This window comes from Triticum urartu, chromosome 5A, assembly GCF_056163025.1.
Source record: "Triticum urartu cultivar PI428250 chromosome 5A, HENAU_Tu73, whole genome shotgun sequence".
NCBI lineage: Eukaryota > Viridiplantae > Streptophyta > Magnoliopsida > Poales > Poaceae > Triticum > Triticum urartu.
Genome location: NC_141877.1, coordinates 111,226,367 through 111,248,119, shown reverse-complemented (window position 1 = coordinate 111,248,119; position 21,753 = coordinate 111,226,367).

Here is a 21,753-nt window from a genome sequence, read left to right as displayed (position 1 = left end):
GATCTGTGCATTATCTATTGTCTGGTCTGCCTACAATCAACACAATCTTAAGGAATACTCTGTTACCCAAATCTGGAGAGCACAAGATGATTAGAGGACACTCCATCAACTTGCTACAGATATTTGATGTTCCTCAAAAATTCAAAGTCATGAGTCCGATTGTAGAGACAATCAAAAGGACAGCTATTGAAAAGATCTTGTGGGTATGCTCCACACATTCAGGTGCTCATCAACTCAAAGATGGGCACATGCACTTACCTGTTGGACAAGTAGCACTTACCTTTGCACCCAGAATTTGAGGATAACCTAGTTGTGATGAATGAGAATGAACCTTCATCAGCACAAGCATAAGAGAAGAGAGCTAAGGCAAGGGCAGAAAAGGCTGCAAGGATGCCAAGTGCTGAGCAAGCATCTCAAGTGTTCTTAAAGAGCAAACAAGATAAGCTAGGATATCTGAGATTCAAGCAACATTGAGGATTGAGAAGGGCTTGGCCACCCTAACTTAGAATTAGGAGAGCTTGGAGAGGATCGTTGAGAAAAAGTTTTACGATCTTGATCTCAAAGTGACTGAGATACATACTGCAATCGAGCAGCTCCAGGAGTGCCAAGGAGTCAGAGGTCAGCTACAGTCCCAGTATCAGATACAAGAGCCACTTCATCTGCACCAGCAAAAACTTCAGTGCCACCTCCAGCACCTACTCCACTAGCTCCAACATCATCCAATGATGCCTTCGTCCTTGGAGTTCTCTCTACACCACCTTCCGAAGACCAAGCCTAAGAGACACATAGCACTATGCATTTTCAATTTTTTTGGTAACTTGTTGCCAAAGGGGGAGAAATGTATAGATCATAGGCTTCGAGGGAGAGTGTTTTGCTACTTTGCCTCTCTTGCTGTTTGTTGAACTTCTCTCTGTGTGTGTGTGTGTGTGTGTTCGTTTGATACTCTATGTCTGTGTGAGATACTTGTATGATCACGTGTTTGATCATATCCAACTTCAATGCTTTCTTTGATGACATTATCTTCTATATTACATATATGATCATTCACTTTGCTTGGTGATGAGTGCATGTTCTAATTCCTATCATTTTGAGCGCTCCACCAAGATGTATGTGACATGGAAGAGTGATCAATGATCCTAATCGATTGTGCATTTGCATTCAAAAGCAAATCTTAAATAGTGAACAAATTTAGGGGGAGCTCTTGCTTATCACATACTTCTCAAAGCGACGATGTATTTAAATCTTATTATCATTTGTCGAATATTTGATCTATATGTTGTCATCAATTACCAAAAAGGGGGAGATTGAAAGTGGAACTATCCCTGGGTGGTTTTGGTAATTACAAACAACATTCCACTGCTATACTCTTAGACTTGCATGCGTAGGTTGATTGCTTGACTTGTACTAAGTTGTTAAAATCTGCCAAGACTTAAAATTGGGAAAAGGCTAGATTTTTACTTGGTCAAGTAGTCTAATCATCCCCCCTCTAGACATACTTTCGATCCTATAATTGACAACTTAGCTGCTAATACTTGAGAATATTCTTTGGCTCCCCTTGTGTCGAATCAATAAATTTGGGTTGAATACTCTACCCTCGAAAACTATTATGATCCCCTATACTTGCGGGTTATCAGCTAGCTCTCTCCTTCTCCTAGTTATGCATGTGTGTGTGTGTGGAAAAGGAATGGCCTCTCTTGCATGGAGGGCTCCTGGTGGGGGGGGGTCTTATAGACCGGCCCCCAGGGTTACAATGGTAAAGATACATGAGTGTGGGTCGCCGGTGTCATCGCCTCGTGCCGCCCAGTAGGGCACGCTGGCTACCTGGACCCACCTGGTGCAGGTCCCGCCGACGACCTGTCACTATGATATGTTGTTTCTTGCGGCGCGGAATGGTGGGCGCTGACTTGCTACAAGACCATGTCGGGTCCCTGTCAACGACTCCGGGGCTGGGTCTCGGGGCACACTGATACTTTTCCAACGTATCTACTTTTTCTCATGCTTTTCCTCTTGTTTTGGACTCTAATTTGCATGATTTGAATGAAACTAACCCTGGACTGATGCTTTTTTCAGCAGAACTACCATGGTGTTGTTTTTGTGCAGAAATAGAAGTTCTCGGAATGGAACGAAACTTTGCGAGGAATTTTTATATAATATATAAGAATTTCTGGAGCCAAGACCAACCGGAGAGGGTCCCCTGGGTGGGCACAACCCACCAGGGTGCGCCCCCCTGTCCTGGCGTGCCTAGGTGGGTTGTACCCACCTGGTGGCCCCGCAGACCTCAACCCTGACACTATAAATTCCTATTTTCGGTGAAAAAATCGAGGAGAAAGAATTATCGCGATCCACGAGACGGATCCTCCTCCAAGCCCTGTTCTTCCTCGGGAGGGCAGATCTGGAGTCCGTTTGGGGCTTCGGAGAGGGGGATCTTCATTCTTCGTCATCACCAACCCTTCTCCATCTCCAATTCCATGATGCTCACCACCGGGAGTGAGTAATTCCTTCTTAGGCTTGCTGGTCGGTGAGGAGTTGGATGAGATTCATCATTTAATCGAGTTAGTTTTGTTACGGCTTGATCCCTAGTATCCACTATGTTCTTAGATTGATGTTGCTATGACTTTGCCATGCTTAATACTTGACACTTTGGGTCCGGGTGCCATGATTTCAGATCTGAACCGTTTATGTTATCATCATTATATCCATGTTCTAGATCCGATATTGCAAGTTATAGTCACCTACTACATGTTCTGAACCGGTAACCCCAGAGTGACAACAACCGGGCCCACTCCCGGTGATGACTGTAGTTTGAGGAGTTCATGTATTCACTATGTGTTAATGCTTTGTTCCAGTTCTCTATTAAAAGGAGGCCTTAATATCCATTAGTTTCCAATATGGACCCCGCTGCCACGGGAGGGTAGGACAAAAGATGTCACGTAAGTTCTTTTAATAAAGCACGTATGACTATTTATGGAATACATGCCTACATTATATCAATGAACTGGAGCTAGTGTCGTATCGCCCTAGGTTATAACTGTCACATGATGAATATCATCCAACAAGTCACTGATCCAATGCCTACGAACTTTTCCATATTGTTTCTGCTAAGTTACTACATCTATCATCGCTGTTACACTTGCTACAAAATTACTGCTATCATTGTTACTATTACTATTGCTGTTGTTATTGCTATCAAAACTATCAAACTACTTTGCTACTGATCACTGTGCTGTAGATAATTAATCTCCAGGTGTGGTTGAATTGACAACTCAACTGCTAATATCTTCAAATATTCTTTGGCCCCCCTTGTGTCGAATCTATAAATTTTGGTTGAATACTCTACCCTCGAAAACTTTTACGATCCCCTATACTTGTGGGTTATCAAGAACTTTTTCTGGCGCCGTTGCTGGGGAGCATAGCTATATTTGTTGAGTCACCTGGGATTATTATCATATTATCACTATGAAGAATCTGAAGGATCCAAAGACTAAGATATTTCCCTCAAGGACGAGGGGAGGTAAGGAACTGCCACCCAGTTCTGCTTTAGATTCACCTTCTGTTATAAGTAAACTTGCAACACCACCACATGCTATCAATTCTGATATGAAGCAAGTTATTGATGATGCTACTTATACTATGAATGATGCTTATGATGATGCTAGTACCTTGCTTGATAATGATGATGTGCCACTTGCTGAATTTCTTGATTAACAAATTGCTAGAGTTATACAACATGATGTTGTTGAATTTGAAGATGAGCTTGAAACTGAAGCTCCCAAAACACCTACTAGAACAATCCCTCCTAGATATGAATTGCCTAAGGTACCAGAAGGTTATGTTATGAGTGAAGAAACAACTAGAGATATTCTTGCTTGCAAAGATAGAGATGATCTAGAGAAATTAGTATGCAAGTATAAAGAAAAATCTCTGAATGCTAGAATGAAATGTGAGCCTAAGTTTTCTACTTCACCTATCTTTATTGATGATAAGGATTATGAATTCTCTGTCGACCCAGAGTTAATTACTCTGGTTGAATCTGATCCTTTCCATGGTTATGAAACTGAAACTGTTGTGGCACATCTTACTAAGTTGAACAATATAGCCACCCTTTTTACTCATGATGAGAAAACTCGCTATTACTTTATTCTCAAATTATTTCCTTTCTCATTAAAGGGTGATGCTAAAGCTTGGTACAATACTCTTGCTCCTGGTTGTGTGCGTAGTCCCCAGGATATGATTTATTACTTCTTTGAAAAATATTTTCCTGCTCACATGAAACAAGCTGGCTTACATGAAATATTTAACTTTGTGCAAACTAAAGAAGAGAGTCTCCGACAAGCTTGGGGGAGGCTTTGCCAATTACTTAATGCTTTGCCTGATCATCCTCTTAAGAAAAATGAAATACTTAATATCTTCTATAATGGACTGATCGATGCTTCTAGGGACTTCCTAGATAGTTGTGCTGGTTGTGTTTTCAGGGAACTAACTGTTGGACAAGTTGAGGAATTATTGAATAACATATTGAAAAATTATGATGATTGGACTATTCCTGAACCACCGGCTAAACCCACTCTGAAGAAGAGGGGTATATTATATCTCAGTCCTGAAGATATGCAAGAGGCAAAGAAATCTATGAAGGAAAAAGGTATTGAAGCTGAGGATGTTAAAAATTTACCTCCTATTGAAGAAATACATGGGCTTAATATACCATCATTGCCTAAGGTGGTAGAGGTAAATTCTCTTATGAAGTTTAATGATAATGATAATCCTCACAATATGCATCCTAGTCAATGCTTTTATGAGTTTGAAAACTACATTAGAAAACAAGATCACTTCAATGCAAATGTTATGAAACAATTGAAATATAATCTTGATATGATTTCTTGCTTGAGTGACTTGTTATTTAGAATCTGAAATGATGTTAGAGGTGTTGGAAAACATGGTTCTATGGTTCAAACTCAGTTAGAACAAGTTGCTAAATCTTAAAGATAATTACTTGATGAAATGTATCATAATATGCATGACTTTGCTGTTAGAGTTTCAGCTAGAGGAGGTAAAATGAATCAGGAACCACTTTATCCTGAGGGACACCCTAAAAGAATTGAACAAGATTCACAAAGAGCTAACACTAGTGCACCTAGTTCTTGTAGAAAGAAAAATAAAAAGAAGAATGATAGGACTTCACATACTCCTAGTGAACCTGAAATAGAAAAACCTCCTGACAATGATAATGAAGATTCTACCTCAGATGCTGAAACTCAATCTGGCAATGAACACTCACCTACTGATAATGAAAAAGATAATGATGAGGTTCATGAAGACTCTCATCCAACCAATAATAAAGAACCTGGCAATGATGTAGAGATAGAACCACCTGTTGATCTTGATAACCCACAAGCTAAGAATAAATGGTATGACAAAAGAGACTTTGTTGCTAGAAAACACAGTAAAGAAAGAGAACCGTGGGTTCAAAAACCTATGCCTTTTCCACCCAAGTCAACTAAAAAGAATGATGATGAAGAATTTGAACGCTTTGCTGAAATCTCGAGGCCAATCTTTTTGCGTACTCGCTTGACTGATATCTTGAAAATGCCTCCTTATGCAAAGTATATGAAAGACATCATCACAAATAAGAGAAAAATACCAGAAGCTAAAATCTCCACTATGCTTGCTAATTACACTTTCAAAGATGGAGTACCTAAAAAACTTGGAGATCCGGGAATACCAACTATACCTTGCTCTATCAAAAAGAACTATGTGAAAACTACTTTGTGTGATTTAGGAGCTGGTGTTAGTGTTATGCCTTTCTCTTTATATAAAAGACTTGATTTGAATAAACTCACACCTATTGAAATATCTTTGCAAATGGCTGATAAATCAACTGCCATACCTATCGGTATCTGTGAGGATGTGCCCGTTCTTGTTGTTAATGTTACTATTTTGACTGACTTTGTTATACTTGAGATCCCTGAGGACGACAACATGTCTATTATCCTTGGAAGACCCTTCTTTAATACTTTAGGGGTTGTTATTGATTGTAATAAAAGCAAGGTCACTTTTCATACCAATGGTAATGAGCATACGATGCACTTTCCGAAGAAACAATTCCAAGTGAATGGTATTAATGTTATTGAAAAATCTCCGACGATCACTATTGGAAGTTTTCAAATACCTCTACCTACTGTCAAAAAGAAATATGAAATGCTTATTGTTGGGGAAATGCATGTTGAAAGTGCTAGTGATCGACTAGAGGGGGGGTGAATAGGCGATTTTTATGAAAGTCTTCAAAACATGGAAGTTTCGAAGACAAACGATAGAAATAAACATATTACCATGCAGTGGAAGGTAGACTACACTAGGAAAACCATAGTCCAGTATTCAATGAAGTGAAAGCACAATGACTAATAGCAGCTAGGCAGTAAAGATCAGGTAGGAAGATATTGTGAAGCCAATCAGAACAAGCAGTCACTCAGTGAAGACAAAAGAAAATGCAATCATACAATGACTTCACAAGGACCAACAGTAAGTAAAGGGAAGGGAAGGATGAAACCAGTGACTCGTTGAAGACAATGATTTGTTGGACCAGTTCCAGTTGCTGTGACAACTGTATGTCTGGTTAGGGCAGATAGGTACTTAAACCTGAGGACACACAGTCCCGGACACCCAGTCCTGAACACGCAGCTCAGGACACTCAGTCCTCACCATATTCTCCTTGAGCTAAGGTCACACAGACCTCGCCCAATCACTCTGGTAAGTCTTCAAGGTAGACTTCCAAACCTTCAAAGACTTCGTTCACCGGCGATCCACAATGACTCTTGGATGCTCAGAACGCGACGCCTAACCGGCTGGAGGATTCACAGTCCTCAAGTGTAATAAGTCTTCAGATCACAGAGACAGGAAGACTTAAGTGATGCCTAACACTCTTTGGCTCTGGGTGATTAGGGCTTTATCCTCGCAAAGAATTCTCTCTCAAAGGCTTTGAGGTGGGTTGCTCTCAAACGACAAAAGCCGTACTCTAACTCTGAGCAGCCAACCGTTTATGGTTGTAGACGGTGGGCTATTTATAGCCACTGGGCAACCCGACTTGGTTTGTCCGAAATGACCCTTGGTCACTAAGGAACTGACACGTGTTCCAATGGTCAGATTTCAAACACACACGGCAACTTTACTTGGACTACAAGCAAAGCTGACTTATCCAACTCTGGACAAGATTTGCTCTCATAGTCTTCACTCGAAGACATAAAATTTTGGTTAATCATCACTTCAGTCATTCTGTCTGGTTCTCTTGGACCCCACTTAACAGTACGGTGGTTCTTATGACTCAACAAGGAAAAACACAGAACGACGAAACTGCTAAGTCTTCGCGCTCCATAGTCTTCATGCGATGTCTTCTCTTGTCATAGTCTTCAATGTGAATGTCTCCACATACCACCTTTGACTTCAATGTCTTCATACATTTTTAGGGGTCATCTCTGGTAGGAAAACCGAATCAATGAGGGACTTCTACCTGTGTTATCCTACAATTCTCACAAACACATTAGTCCCTCAACCAGGTTTGTCGTCAATACTCCAAAACCAATTAGGGGTGGCACTAGATGCACTTACAATCTCCCCCTTTTTGGTGATTGATGACAAACTGGTTGAAGTTTTCAACGGGGAATAAAATGTCTGAAATTGTAAAGGATAGGTTATTGTCTTCATAAGTGGCAAAGGCTCCCCTGAAGATGTGCATATAAGTAATTTGCTTTTGGTATGCAAATGCACATGGCAGGTTGTACTTGTGGAGATCCTCTTCAACATATGATGACAATTCATCATGCATGAAATGTATGTGAAGATAATGACATGCATAATGAAAAATGGATGTCTGCAAAATGATCTAAGTGCGGAATTTATCGTCGCACATGCGGAATTTATCATCGCAAGCAAATAAGTAGCAGACGACCATCGAGTTTGAGTGTTACAACTCAAAGAACCAAATGTATCAAAACACGAGAGTTGTAAACACTAGGCAAAATATAAAACCACCGCCCATATGGACCCACTTGAAGACTATCAAACTCATATGCTTCTCCCCCTTTTGTCAGTAAGGACCAAAAAGGTTTGAAGACATAGAGCACCTACTCGTTCCCATGAGGAGTTGGTGAAGCAGCAGGGTCGTCGGAGTTGGTTGGCGGTGTAGACGAACTCGGTGAAGTGTTGATTCGCGCTGAAGGTGGTGAAGTAGCATCGTCTTCATCATCGATGACACGTGCATTCACTGTTGCAGCAGAGGAGGAGAACTCAGAGTCTTCAAGAGACGGAGTACGCCGCAGCACAGTCCTTCTTGGAGGTGTTGAGTCAAACTTGAAGCGTTCAGAGAAGCCATCCTCTTGAAGATCATCTTCAGAACACATAAGCGTCAGCCCTTTCCATGTATGCCGACAAGTTTCATGGGCAACAAAGGCATTCTTGGTGGCAAGGTTGCGAATCCTGTTTACGTCCACCAAGAGGCTTTGCATTTGGCGCTTCAGCCAATCATGATGCTTATCTTGTTTCTGATGAAGGGCAACCAGAAGTTCTCGGTCGTTGAGAACACGAGATCGCTTCTTGGGCCGTTGGGCAATGGTGCTTTCAGTTGCTTCAGTGAGGGAACGATGAGGTGCACGGGTAGTACCAGCCAGAGGATAAACACGAGCGATTGCTGGATCTTTGTCAATGTGTTGTGAGAAACTTTGCTTATCAGCATTCTGAAGACTAAGGGGCTCCTTGGCAGGCTCTGGATAGATGGCTTCAACTGACATATCGACGTCAGGCATAAAGATCCGATGATTGCGAGCAGAGGGCTGATAGGTGACAGTTGAGTGTAGTTTGATCAGCCGCATAATCCATGGAGCGTAAAACTTCAAGCCAAAGAGATCAGATCCTGATGCAGCAAGTTGGCGGATGAAGAAGTCTTGTGCATTGAAGCATTTGCCGTGAAGAATATGGAAGACCAAAGTCTTCATTGCACCTTCCAGCTTTGCATGTGGAGAATGTCCTTTGATGGGCCAGAGAGTTCGCCTTATAATGTGATAGATAGTGCGTGGTAGATACTCAAGGTCTTCAACAAAGAACTCCTTAGGATATGCAGCATCTGGAGGCAAAGGCTTCATCATGCTAAGCATCTGACTCATGTTTGGTTCAGGCTTGTGAAAAATGCTCTCCATAGCTGCATTGTGAAGCTGACATCCAGGTTCATAAAGATCTCCTGGAGTGGGCAGACCAGTGAGCTCAATGATATCAAAGGCTTTGGCTTCGTGATGAACATTGCCTGTCATCCACTCAAGGACCCAAGTCTTCGGATCTCTGTTGTAGCCACGAATATGAAGAGTGGCATAGAATTGGAGCAGCAATTCTTCGTTCCAGTGCTCCTTGTCAATGACGAACGACAACAATCCAGACTCTCTGAAGCAATCCAGAGCTTCTTCCAAACAAGGCAGACTAGTTATGGCTTCAGTGTCAAGACGCATATGTGGGAAAATGCGACCTTGATTGTACAGAATGCATGAGTAATAACTACGCTACTGATAGCTCCAGAACCGATCAGAAGATATTCTTGCCTTGGTGTAGGGGTTCTTGGCGCTATCAAAGAAGGTGTTGTGTGCCTTGAAGCCATTGATATTAAAAGATCCGGGTGCAGATGCAGTACCTGGAAACCTGGGCAACCTTGGCATTGGCTTCTGAACCTGAGGCCTGTGCTCAACGTGATAGTCAAACTGAGGACCAGCAGCAGGCGAAGGAGTTAGAAAAGGCCATTTGACAGTGATAAGTTGGCCATAGTTGAATGCTTGCTCGATAGTGTGTGGCCTTGGAGGCGGAACAGGAGCAGTGGCATCAACAGAGGCGTCAGGCTGCACATCTGTTGCAGGTGCATTATTGGCTTCATTGTCCTCTGGCACAGTGTTAGGTGCAGGCTCCACAGTGTCTTCAGCCATGACCACATCACTGGCTTCAGTGGTGTTAGTGGTGGCAGCCTCAGGATTCTCAACCTCCACTTTAGAAGCTGGAGAGTCGGTCACGTTCTCCTTGAGAACAACATCTTGGTGAGACGGGGGTGTAGCAACTCTTGGGGCTTCTTCTTCATCGACTGATGCAGCCGGAACATCTTCAGCCATTTTGGCTTTGGATTCAGAGACAGTCACAGTAGGAGTGGCATCTGGAAACACTTGATGTGCAACAGATTGGTGGTGCACTTCTCCTTCTGGAACGCTTGAAAGAGGGACTTGAGGCCTTGGTCCTTTGCGAAGCCTGCATAGCGCTGGCGACGCGTGTGAAGATGGAGTTGGCTGGGCCTCAAAGTCATCCTCTTCTTTCACTTATGGGGTTGCTTGCAGTTGGGGAGAGCTTGGAGTGTCTTGTCGCTGTGGGTGATCAGCCCACGATGCATCCTGAGTAGTTGGCGTCAGAGGACGACCAATGCTGATGAGTTCGCTATGCGTAAGCACAGGCAATGATACTAGTTGGTGCTCGATCTGAGGAAGGACTTCATCATCTTCAACATTGTCATGGTGACCAATGTCTTCAGCAGCGGTGGGGTCAACTGCTGGAATGTCTTTAGCTTCAAGAGCCGGCTCATGAACTATTCGTCGTTCTTGATGCGAGGAATTAGGGCGAGCAACAGAGATGGGTTCTACAACAAGGGGCTCTGTGGGAGCAGCCCGATCTTTCTTGGTTCTGCGCTTTTTCTTGGAGGGAGCGACATCAGAAGCATCAGGATTTTTCCTCTTTCTGGCTTCAGCCTCGACAGTCCTCGTCTTCTTCAGTTCTGAAGTGGTTGACCGGACCTTTGGCTTCGAGCCAGTCATGCTTCTTGGAAAGACTATGCGTGGCTCTTCTCGCCTTGAAGGTGCAGATTGGTCTGTTGATGGCTTCTTCTTCTTTGCAGCCATTCTTGGGTCGATGCCAGGATGACCAAGAGCCTTGCGCTTGTCAGCCTCATTTTAGGCTTGCACACACTTGTTAGCTAGGCTCTTCATGCACTCACGAGAACCTTTAGCTTCCTCACGCTTCTTGAGAAAGGCTTCCTTGAGCTCGTGCAGCATAATCTTGAAGTTTTTCACATCTTGCACGCTGAGCTTGGCCATGTGCTTCTTGAACTGATCTTTCTCGTAGTCGATCTTTTGCTTCAGTTCAACGATGTGCTGAGCTAGAGCTAGCTCTGAAGCAATGGCGCCAGTGAAGGCGACACTGAGGCCAATTGGAAGTTGTAGATCTTCAAAGCTGAGGTTGGCCATGTCAAACCACTCATCAATGAAGTTATGGATGATTGCCACATCAAAGAGAGGCAAATCATTGAAGATCTCTGCTTCTTCCTTGCTCTTGATCAGTTGCTCAAGAGCGTCATCTACAAGATATTCATCGCTGGACAGATCAATGGCGTCAATGCGCAGAATAGCAGCAGCAGTCAGTGCCTGATCAGTATTCTTTCTCATCTCAGTCTTTTTGGAGATATGTGATAGATCTTCAGAATGCACACTGTCTTCAGGAGGTGCAGTAGCCAGTGGCTTCGCCCATAAGATTTTTGGTGCTTAGGCAGACTTTGAAGCTTTAGGCTTCTTCAGCTTCGTTGGCTTCGGTGGTGCAGGTGCTTCGTCAGATTCAGCATCATCTGCAGGTTGATCCACGACTGCCACTTGAACCATAATATGAGTGATGAGACCTTCTAGGTTGTAGAATGGCCCAACCAGATTGGGTTCAGCTTCTCGTGTGCCATCAGCACGTGGCGCAGAGGGGCCTGGGTTGAAGTCTAATCCCAATGACTTCTTGTTTTCCTTGGTAGAGTTCTGTGCAAACTGATAGTTGCGCTTGAAGAGATTGTCTTCGCGACACCATAACAGAGAGGATGGGCCAGCATTAGCAGGCTGAGGTCCACGAAGCATGCAGGGGTAAAATCCTTGAGCAATAGCTTCGGACTGTGATTTGGGCTGAAGACCTTTGTATATGATATCTCCCCATGGGCCCTTGATGGCACTCTTCTCAGCATATTCGTCGGTGACGAATCTGTACTTGAACCATTCCTCTGCCCAATGTCTTCGAATCCATTGGATTCGGTTCTTGCATTCTCCATAGGTTTCTTCTGGATCTGACTTGTATAGCTCATAGAGATCTGGTGGCAGGTCCTTAGCAGTGTTTCCACGGCGCTGTCTGCCTCCCTTCCTTGTAGATTTCTCTATAGCCATGAACTTCAAACTGAATGGCTTCAACACGTTCAAATGTTTCAAAGGCTTCTGCCTGCGGGTCAAACAGGAACTGGCTTCGGCAGAATTTATATGATGCAGTAAGAATTCTGCAAATGAATGCAGACTATGAGAACCAAGGGATTCTCCCACGGGCATGTACCTGTGACAGCATTAAGGTGCGAGGGAAGGGGAAGAGGTCATATGCATTCTCAGAAGATTTTGAAGATAAATCAGTTTAGAAGACATTGACCTCATAGTGCGAAGATATTCACTCATAGATAGAGAGTTGGTTCCAGATTTGTACGAATCCATGAATAAGTACAAGTGAGGAATCTAACTACTTTGTGAAGCATAAGTGAACATACTAGGCATATTATGAGATGCAGTATGAAATAGATCCAACTTGTGTGAACAGAAACTGCTTGTGGTAGAAAGTGATGAATCTATAGGCTCAAAGGGGCCGTAAAAAGGAAGTTTTATTTGCCATACGAAGAACTGCTAGATGGAGTGGGAGAGGAGGCCGAGCAGTTCGATCGTCCGTGCCCTAACTTGGCGACGGAGGACACCTATGGCAACGGCGGAGAAGACGATGTCCGCGGCCGGCGTGAAGACGGCGTCGGTGAGGTCGCGATAGCTAAGCGCTTCGTCGCCGGCGTCATCGAGGGCTAGCGGTGGCTCTAGGGTTTGTGTGAGAGTGGAAGAGAGGATAATGACTGTGGTGAGGCGTGTATTTATAAGGATAGGGACGACACAGTGTTATTACACAGGTGCCCCTGGCGATTCACATCTGAAGGGCACGTGGCTATCATGCAACATATCGGAGGTTGTTCCACGTTCCCACGCACGCCTGGATTGTCGGGTGGTCGTTCCCACTTCTCCGGGTTTCAGGTGAAAGGATTTAGCATTGAAAACAGACTTCATGTTTGTCTTTGTATCTTCTGCTGACAAGGACGCAGAGAAGATATTCGACAGTTTCAATAGAATGCATATGATTTGGAGAGATAGAGTTTGAGATAGAAAGCATAGAGAGGTTAGGGTCCGATCACATTCACTTAGTTCAAAAGATTCAACAAGAAGACATAGCTATAAGTGAATGCTGTAGAGGACAGAACACTAGTATATATATATATATATATATATATATATATATGAGAAAGACAATCAAATCAACATAGTGAAGATAATCATGAAGACAAGTTGAGATTGAAGCCAAACCAAATATGAAGACATACCAAATGTAACGCCATGAGTGAAACACTTTCAACAGAAAAATTTGGTGGTGGCGTTACCCACCGTATAGGAAGTATTAGACCCAGACACGACGCACAATTATCGTGGCGCTCCGAGGTCAAATTCCACATTAATGTATTCACACTTAGAATGTAAGTCTTCATTGATTGAAGATATACTTTACTTCGTGTGTTGCACATCTAAGTCATCAATATGCATAAGTGTTAGGATGAGTGCCTGATCACAGGACATTTGAGGATTCCAAGATATTTAGCTCACACCGTAACATGGAAAACCTCTTCTCATCCAAGGGCTTGGTGAAGATATCTGCCAATTGCTCTTCAGTGTTGACGTGTATGATATCAATATCTTCCTTCACAACATGATCTCTGAGAAAGTGATGACGAATTTCAATGTGCTTTGTCTTCGAGTGCTGAACTGGGTTGTTGGCAATCTTGATGGCGCTTTCGTTGTCGCAGTAGAGTGGCACTTGCTTCAGATGAATGCCATAGTCTTTGAGTGTTTGCTTCATCCATAGAAGCTGAGCGCAGCAAGATCCAGCAGCAATGTATTCAGATTTAGCAGTGGAGAGAGATACACGGTGCTGCTTCTTTGAAGACCAACATACAAGTGATCGTCCCAGAAAATGACATGTGCCTGATGTAGACTTGCGATCCACCTTGTCACCAGCATAATCAGCATCCGAGAATCCAACCAGATCAAACTCTGAGCCCTTTGGATACCATAATCCTAATGTTGGGGTGTAAGCCAAATATCGAAGAATTCTCTTCACAGCTAAGTGATGCGATTCCTTTGGTGCCGCTTGGAATCAAGCACCCATGCAAACACTAAGCATAATATCTGGCCTAGATGCACATAGATAAAGTAAAGAACCAATCATGGAGCGGTATACCTTTTGATCGAACTCTTTACCATTGTTGTCGGGACCCAGATGATGTTTGGCTGGCATTGGCGTTGTGAAGCCTTTGTAGTCTTGCATCCCAAATTTCTTCAGGCAATCTTTGAGGTACTTCTCTTGAGATATGAAGATGCCGTTGCGTTGCTGATGTTTTGAAGACCAAGGAAGAACTTCAGCTCACCCATCATGGACATCTGATATTGCTCTTGCATAATATATCCAAACTCTTCACTGTATTTCTGATTGGTGCAGCCGAAGATAATGTCATCCACATATATTTGGCACACAAACAGTTCACCATCATATGTCTTCATGAAGAGAGTGGGGTCGAGGGAACCAGGTTTGAAGCCTTTGCTCTTCAGGAAGTCTTTCAGTGTGTCATACCAAGCCCGAGGGGCTTGTTTGAGGCCATACAGTGCCTTGTGGAGCTTGTACACCATGTCAGGATGTTTTGGATCTTCAAAGCCAGGCGGTTGTGCAACATACACTTCTTCAATCTTGCCATTGAGAAAAGCGCTCTTCACATCCATTTGATATAGAAGAATGTTATGATGATTTGCATAGGCCAGCAGTATGTGTATGGCTTCAAGTCTAGCCACAGGAGCAAATGTTTCATCGAAGTCAATCCCTTCAACTTGAGTGTACCCTTGAGCAATGAGACGAGCTTTGTTTCTGACAACTTGACCATGCTCATCTTGCTTGTTGCGATATATCCATTTGGTGCCTATTATATTGTGCTTGCGAGGATCAGGATGCTTAACCAGTTCCCATACATTATTCAGCTCAAACTGTTGAAGCTCTTCTTGCATAGCTTGAATCCATTCAGGTTCCATGAAGGCTTCTTCACCTTTCTTGGGTTCAGATATTGAGACGAATGCGAAGTGCCCACAGAAATTTGCTTGCTGTGTTGCCCTCGAACGAGTGAGTGGACCTGGTGCATTGATGCTATCTATTATTCTCTCAATCTGTACTTCATTTGCAACACGAGGATGTACATGACGAAGATTTTACTCTTGCTGATCATTGTCATCGTTAGAAGGATTGTCTTCAGGCTGAGCATTGTCTTTAGTTTGATCAGGTGCGGAGATGATAAGTTCCTCTTCAGGCTGAGATTCAGATGGTATGATTTCTCCAGTTCCCATAAGTTTGATTGATTCATTGGATGGAACTTCATCTAGCACGTTTGGCAGGAGCTCTCTTTGTGAGCCGTTAGTCTCATCGAACCGCACATCCACTGTTTCAACCACTTTATAGTGAAAAAGGTTGAAGACTCTGTAGGAGTGCGAATCCTTTCCATATCCAAGCATAAAACCTTCATGTGCTTTTGGTGCAAATTTTGAAGTGTGATGTGGATCCTTGATCCAGCACCTGGCACCAAATACTCTAAAGTAACTGACATTTGGCTTCTTGCCAGTAAGGAGCTCATAGGATGTCTTGTTTAGAAGTTTGTGAAGATACACACGATTGATGATATGGCATGCAGTATCAATGGCTTTAGGCCAGAACTTTCTTGGAGTCTTATATCCATCAAGCATTGTCCGGGCCACCTCGATGAGTGTTCTGTTCTTGCGTTCCATGACGCCATTCTGTTGCGGTGTGTACGGAGCTGAGAATTCATGTGTAATGCCCAAAGTATCAAGATAAGTGTCTAGACCAGTGTTCTTGAATTCAGTGCCATTGGCACTTCAGATGTGCTTGATCTTGACGCCATAGTTATTGATGGTTCGATTGGCGAAGCGTGTGAAGACATCCTGCACTTCAGTCTTATAGAGGATTATATGCACCCAGGTATATCTTGAATAATCATCAACAATGACAAAGCCATAGAGACAAGCAGTAGTAGTAAGAGTTGAGTAATGAGTGGGACCGAAAAGGTCCATGTGGAGCAGTTCGAAGGGTTGAGTCGTTATCATGATTGTCTTTGAGGGATGCTTGGCCCTCGTCATCTTTCCTGCTTCATAGGCACCGCATAAGTGATCTTTCTTGAACTTGACGCCCTCGATGCCTATGACATGCTTCTTCCTTGCAAGCGTGTGCAGGTTCCTCATGCCAGCATGCCCTAGCCTCCGATGCCAGAGCCAGCATTCAGAAGCTTTTGCTAGAAGACATACGGCAAGTTGTGGTCCTGCTGAGAAATCTACCACGTACAAATCATCTTTCCGATACCCTTCAGACACTAGAGACTTGTCAAATTCCATTAAAACAAGGCAACGATATTTTCCAAATATTACAATCATGTTTAAATCTCAAAGCATGGAGACAGACATTAAGTTGAAACCAAGGGATTCAACAAGCATGACTTTATCCATGTGTTGATCCTTTGAGATTGCAACTCTACCTAGACCTAATACCTTGCTTTTACCAATGTCAGCAAATGTGATGTGACTTTTGTCAGATGGACGTAAGGTTGAGTCCATAAGAAGGCTTCGCTTGCCAGTCATGTGATTAGTACACTCACTATCAATAATCCATTCTGAAGCAGCTGGTGTCGTACCCTACAGTGCAGTTAGGGGGATAGGCTTCACGAAGAGAATTGTGAAGCATAAACATTTGATGAGAAAGTGGATTATGAAAGCTTAGATTGTGGTTAGGACTGATAGGGAAAGTGGCAAGCGACTCAGGAACAAAATACATAATAAGACAATTTGGGCATTCGATCTTGCGCCCTACAAGATGTTTAAGGTCCCCAGCAATAGCTTCCGACGATTTTGGTTTTCGGCTGGAGACCTTTCCCTGCAAAATAGAGTTAAGCTTTCTTAGCCACCCACATTCTTCAAGGGTGGCTTCGAAGCAATGAGTCTATGTGCAGCATCTGAGAACTTTGGGTTTGGAGCCCTAGCAAAAAGTCTTGCAGGTGGACAATAGTACTCATAAGGATAAGCAGAATAGTTCTTGGTCTTATGAACATGGCGGTTTGATGAAACGCGCTCATATTCATAGGCCTGAGTAAGGTTTCCCTGCAAAACATTTGCGTTAGTGCGACTCAGGTGAGTCCTCTATCTGTATGAAGCCTTTGGACCATATGAAGCCTGTGGTCTGGGGTTTGTCTTCTTCACTTGTGGTGTCATGACGACATTCACAGGAAGATTCTCCAAACACCTTTTCGGCACCCAGAATTTCTTCATAGGCGGCCCATTCCTGCAGTTACCACCAATATACCTGGCAAACACTTTACCATTCTGATTCTTAAACAGTTTATAGTTTGCATCAAAGGATTCATCAATAACAATGGGATTAGCACAAGTGAAGCCAGATAGGGTGGATGGATCCGCTGAAGGTTCCTTTGCAGCAACCCATGTGGTTTTGGGGTACTGCTCAGGTTTCCAGTAAGACCCATCAGCATTCATTTTCCTTTCGAACCCAACACCCTCTTTCCTAGGGTTTCGGTTCAGGATCTGCCTTTTGAGGACATCACATAGTGTCTAATGCCCTTTGAGACTTTTGTACATCCCTGTTTCAAGCAATGTCTTCAACCTAGCATTCTCATCAGCAATAGCAGTGGTATCCTCAGCAGAGGGGTTAGTTACCACATCAACAGTTGAAGATATTGCAATAGTAGCAGCAGTAGAACACCCAACAACAGAAGTAGCGTTGTCACGCTCGATGTATTTAAGACATGGTGGTTCAAATCCTTCCTGAGCTGAACTGATCTGTTCGGCGCGAAGTGACTCGTTTTCCTTTTGAAGATCTTCATGAGCCGCTCTCAATTTCTCAAGATCTTGCTTCCTTTGAAGATAATCATAGGAAAACTTTTCATGAGTCGTTGAGAGCGTTTCATGACAACTTTCAAGTTCCTCATACTTAACGTGAAGATTTTTTATGTCTTCAATTAAGGACTGAGATCGAGTCATTTCAGCGTCTAACAGATCATCGCTTTTGTCTAACAGTTTTTGAATATGTTCCATAGCTTTCCATTGTTCAGTTGCAACTTTAGCAAGTGTTTTATAGCTGGGTTTGGAACCACAATCAGAGTCATCTTCACTAGATGTTTGATAGTGAGTAGTGCGTGTGTTTACCTTGGCACCGCGTGCCATGAAGCAGTAGGTAGGAGCGGAGTAGTCCTTGTCATTTGCATCGGTGTCGGTGATGAAGTCATTGTCTTCAGTGTTGAAGATGGACTTGGCAACGTATGCTGTAGCCAGACTCGCAATGCCAGAATCGAACTCCTCCTCAGACTCCACCTCCGCCTCCTTAGAAGCGGACTCCTCCTCTGAATCCATTTCCTTGCCAACAAACGCACGTGCCTTGCCAGATGAGCTCTTCTTGTGTGATGAAGACTTTGAGGAAGACTTGGAAGAATACTTTGAGTATTTCTTCTTCTTCTTGTCGTCAGAGTCATACTCCTTGCTCTTCTTCTTCTTCTTCTTCTTCTTGTTCTCATAGTCCCACTGCGGACACTCAGAGATGTAGTGGCCAGGTTTCTTGCACTTGTGGCATGTTCTCTTCTTTTAGTCATGAGCAGAAGCTTCATCATTCCTTGAGCTTGATCGTGAAGACTTTCTGAAGCCTTTCTTCTTGGTGAATTTTTGGAACTTCTTCACAAGCATAGCAAGCTCCTTTCCAATGTCTTCAGGATCATCAGAACTGCTGTCAGATTCTTCTTCAGATGAGGAGACAGCTTTTGCCTTCAAGGCACGAGTTCGCCCATAGTTGGGACCGTAGATGTCTCTTTTCTCAGAAAGCTGAAACTCGTGTGTGTTGAGCCTCTCAAGTATGTCAGACGGATCGAGTGTCTTGAAGTCAGGACGTTCTTGAATCATCAGGGCTAGGGTGTCAAACGAGCTGTCAAGTGATCTCAGGAGTGTCTTGACGACTTCATGCTTGGTGATCTCAGTGGCGCCGAGAGCTTGAAGCTCATTTGTGATGTCAGTGAGTCGATCAAACGTGAGCTGGACATTCTCATTGTCATTTCTCTTGAAGAGGTTGAAGAGGTTGCGAAGGACACTGATTCTCTGATCCCTCTGGGTTGAGACGCCTTCATTAACCTTGGAGAGCCAGTCCCAGACTAGCTTAGATGTTTCCAAAGCACTCACACGGCCATACTGTCCTTTGGTCAGATGACCATAGATGATGTTCTTAGCAGTGGAGTCCATTTGAACGAACTTCTTGACATTAGCAGCGGTGACACCTTCACCAGCCTTGGGAACGCCATTCTTGACGACATACCATAGGTCGACATCAATGGCCTCAAGATGCATGCGCATCTTATTCTTCCAGTAGGGATATTCAGTTCCATCGAAGACGGGGCATGCAGCGGAGACTTTAATTATCCCTCCAGTCGACATAGCTAAAACTCCAGGTGGTTAAACCGAATCACACAAAACAACGGAGTACCTTGCTCTGATACCAATTGAAGGTGCTAGTGATCGACTAGAGGGGGGTGAATAGGCGATTTTTATGGAAGTCTTCATAACATGGAAGTTTCGAAGACAAACGATAGAAATAAACCTATTACCATGCAGCGTAAGGTAGACTACACTAGGAAAACCATAGTCAAGTATTCAATGAGGTGAAAGCACAATGACTAATAGCAGCTAGGCAGTAAAGATCAGGTAGGAAGATATTGTGAAGCCAATCAGAACAAGCAGTCACTCAGTGAAGACAAAAGAAAATGCAATCATACAATGACTTCACAAGGACCAACAGTAAGTAAAGGGAAGGGAAGGATGAAACCAGTGACTCGTTGAAGACAATGATTTGTTGGACCAGTTCCAGTTGCTGTGACAACTGTACGTCTGGTTAGGGCGGATAGGTATTTAAACCTAAGGACACACAGTCCCGGACACCCAGTCCTGAACAGGCAGCTCAGGACACTCAGTCCTCACCGTATTCCCCTTGAGCTAAGGTCACACAGACCTCGCCCAATCACTCTGGTAAGTCTTCAAGGTAGACTTCCAAACCTTCTCAGACTTCATTCACCGGCGATCCACAATGACTCTTGGATGCTCAGAACGCGACGCCTAACCGGCTGGAGGATTCACAGTCCTCAAGTGTAATAAGTCTTCAGATCACATAGACAGGAAGACTTAAGTGATGCCTAACACTCTTTGGCTTTGGGTGATTAGGGATTTATCCTCGCAAGGAATTCTCTCTCAAAGGCTTCGAGGTGGGTTGCTCTCAAACGACAAAAGCCGTACTCTAACTCTAAGCAGCCAACCATTTATGGTTGTAGGGGGTGGGCTATTTATAGCCACTGGGCAACCCGACCTGGTTTGTCCGAAATGACCCTTGGTCACTAAGGAACTAACACGTGTTCCAATGGTCAGATTTCAAACACACACGGCAACTTTACTTGGACTACAAGCAAAGCTGACTTATCCAAATCTGGACAAGATTTGCTCTCATAGTCTTCACTCGAAGACATAGGATTTTGGTTAAGCATCACTTCAGTCATTCTGACTGGTTCTCTTGGACCCCACTTAACAGTACGGTGGTTCCTATGACTCAACAAGGAAAAACACAGAATGACGAAACTGATAAGTCTTCGCGCTCCATAGTCTTCACGCGATGTCTTCTCTTGTCATAGTCTTCAATGTGAATGTCTTCACATACCACCTCTGACTTCAATGTCTTCATACATTTTTAGGGGTCATCTCTGGTAGGAAAACCGAATCAATGACGGACTTCTACCTGTGTTATACTCCAATTCTCACAAACACATTAGTCCCTCAACCAGGTTTGTCGTCAATACTCCAAAACCAACTAGGGGTGGCACTAGATGCACTTACACATGTCCCCATTGAGGTAACTTCTACCTCTTGAGCACTGCGTTGGTTTTCCCTTGAAGAGGAAAGGGTGATGCTGCAAAGTAGCGTAAGTATTTCCCTCAGTTTTTGAGAACCAAGGTATCAAGTAGGACACTACATGCAGGTCACCTCGCACCTACACAAACAAATAAGAACCTCGCAACCAACGCGATAAAGGGGTTGTGAATCCCTTCACGGTCACTTACGAGAGTGAGATCTGATAGAGATAATAAGAGAAATATTTTTGGTATTTTTATGATATAGATTGAAAGTAAAGATTGCAAGATAAAATATATTGGAAACTTATATGATAGAAGATAGACCCGGGGGCCATAGGTTGCACTAGTGACTTCTCTCAAGATAGCATAAGTATTACAGTGGGTAAACAAATTAATGTCGAGCAATTGATAGAAAGTGCATAATTATGAGAATATCTAGGCATGATCATGTATATAGGCACCATGTCCGCGACAAGTAGTTCGAAACGATTCTGCATCTACTACTATTACTCCACACATCAACCGCTATCCAGCATGCACCTAGAGTATTAAGTTCATAAGAACAGAGTAACGCATGAGGCAAGATGACATGATGTAGAGGGATAAACTCAAGCAATATGATATAAACCCCATCTTTTTATCCTCGATGGCAACAATACAATACG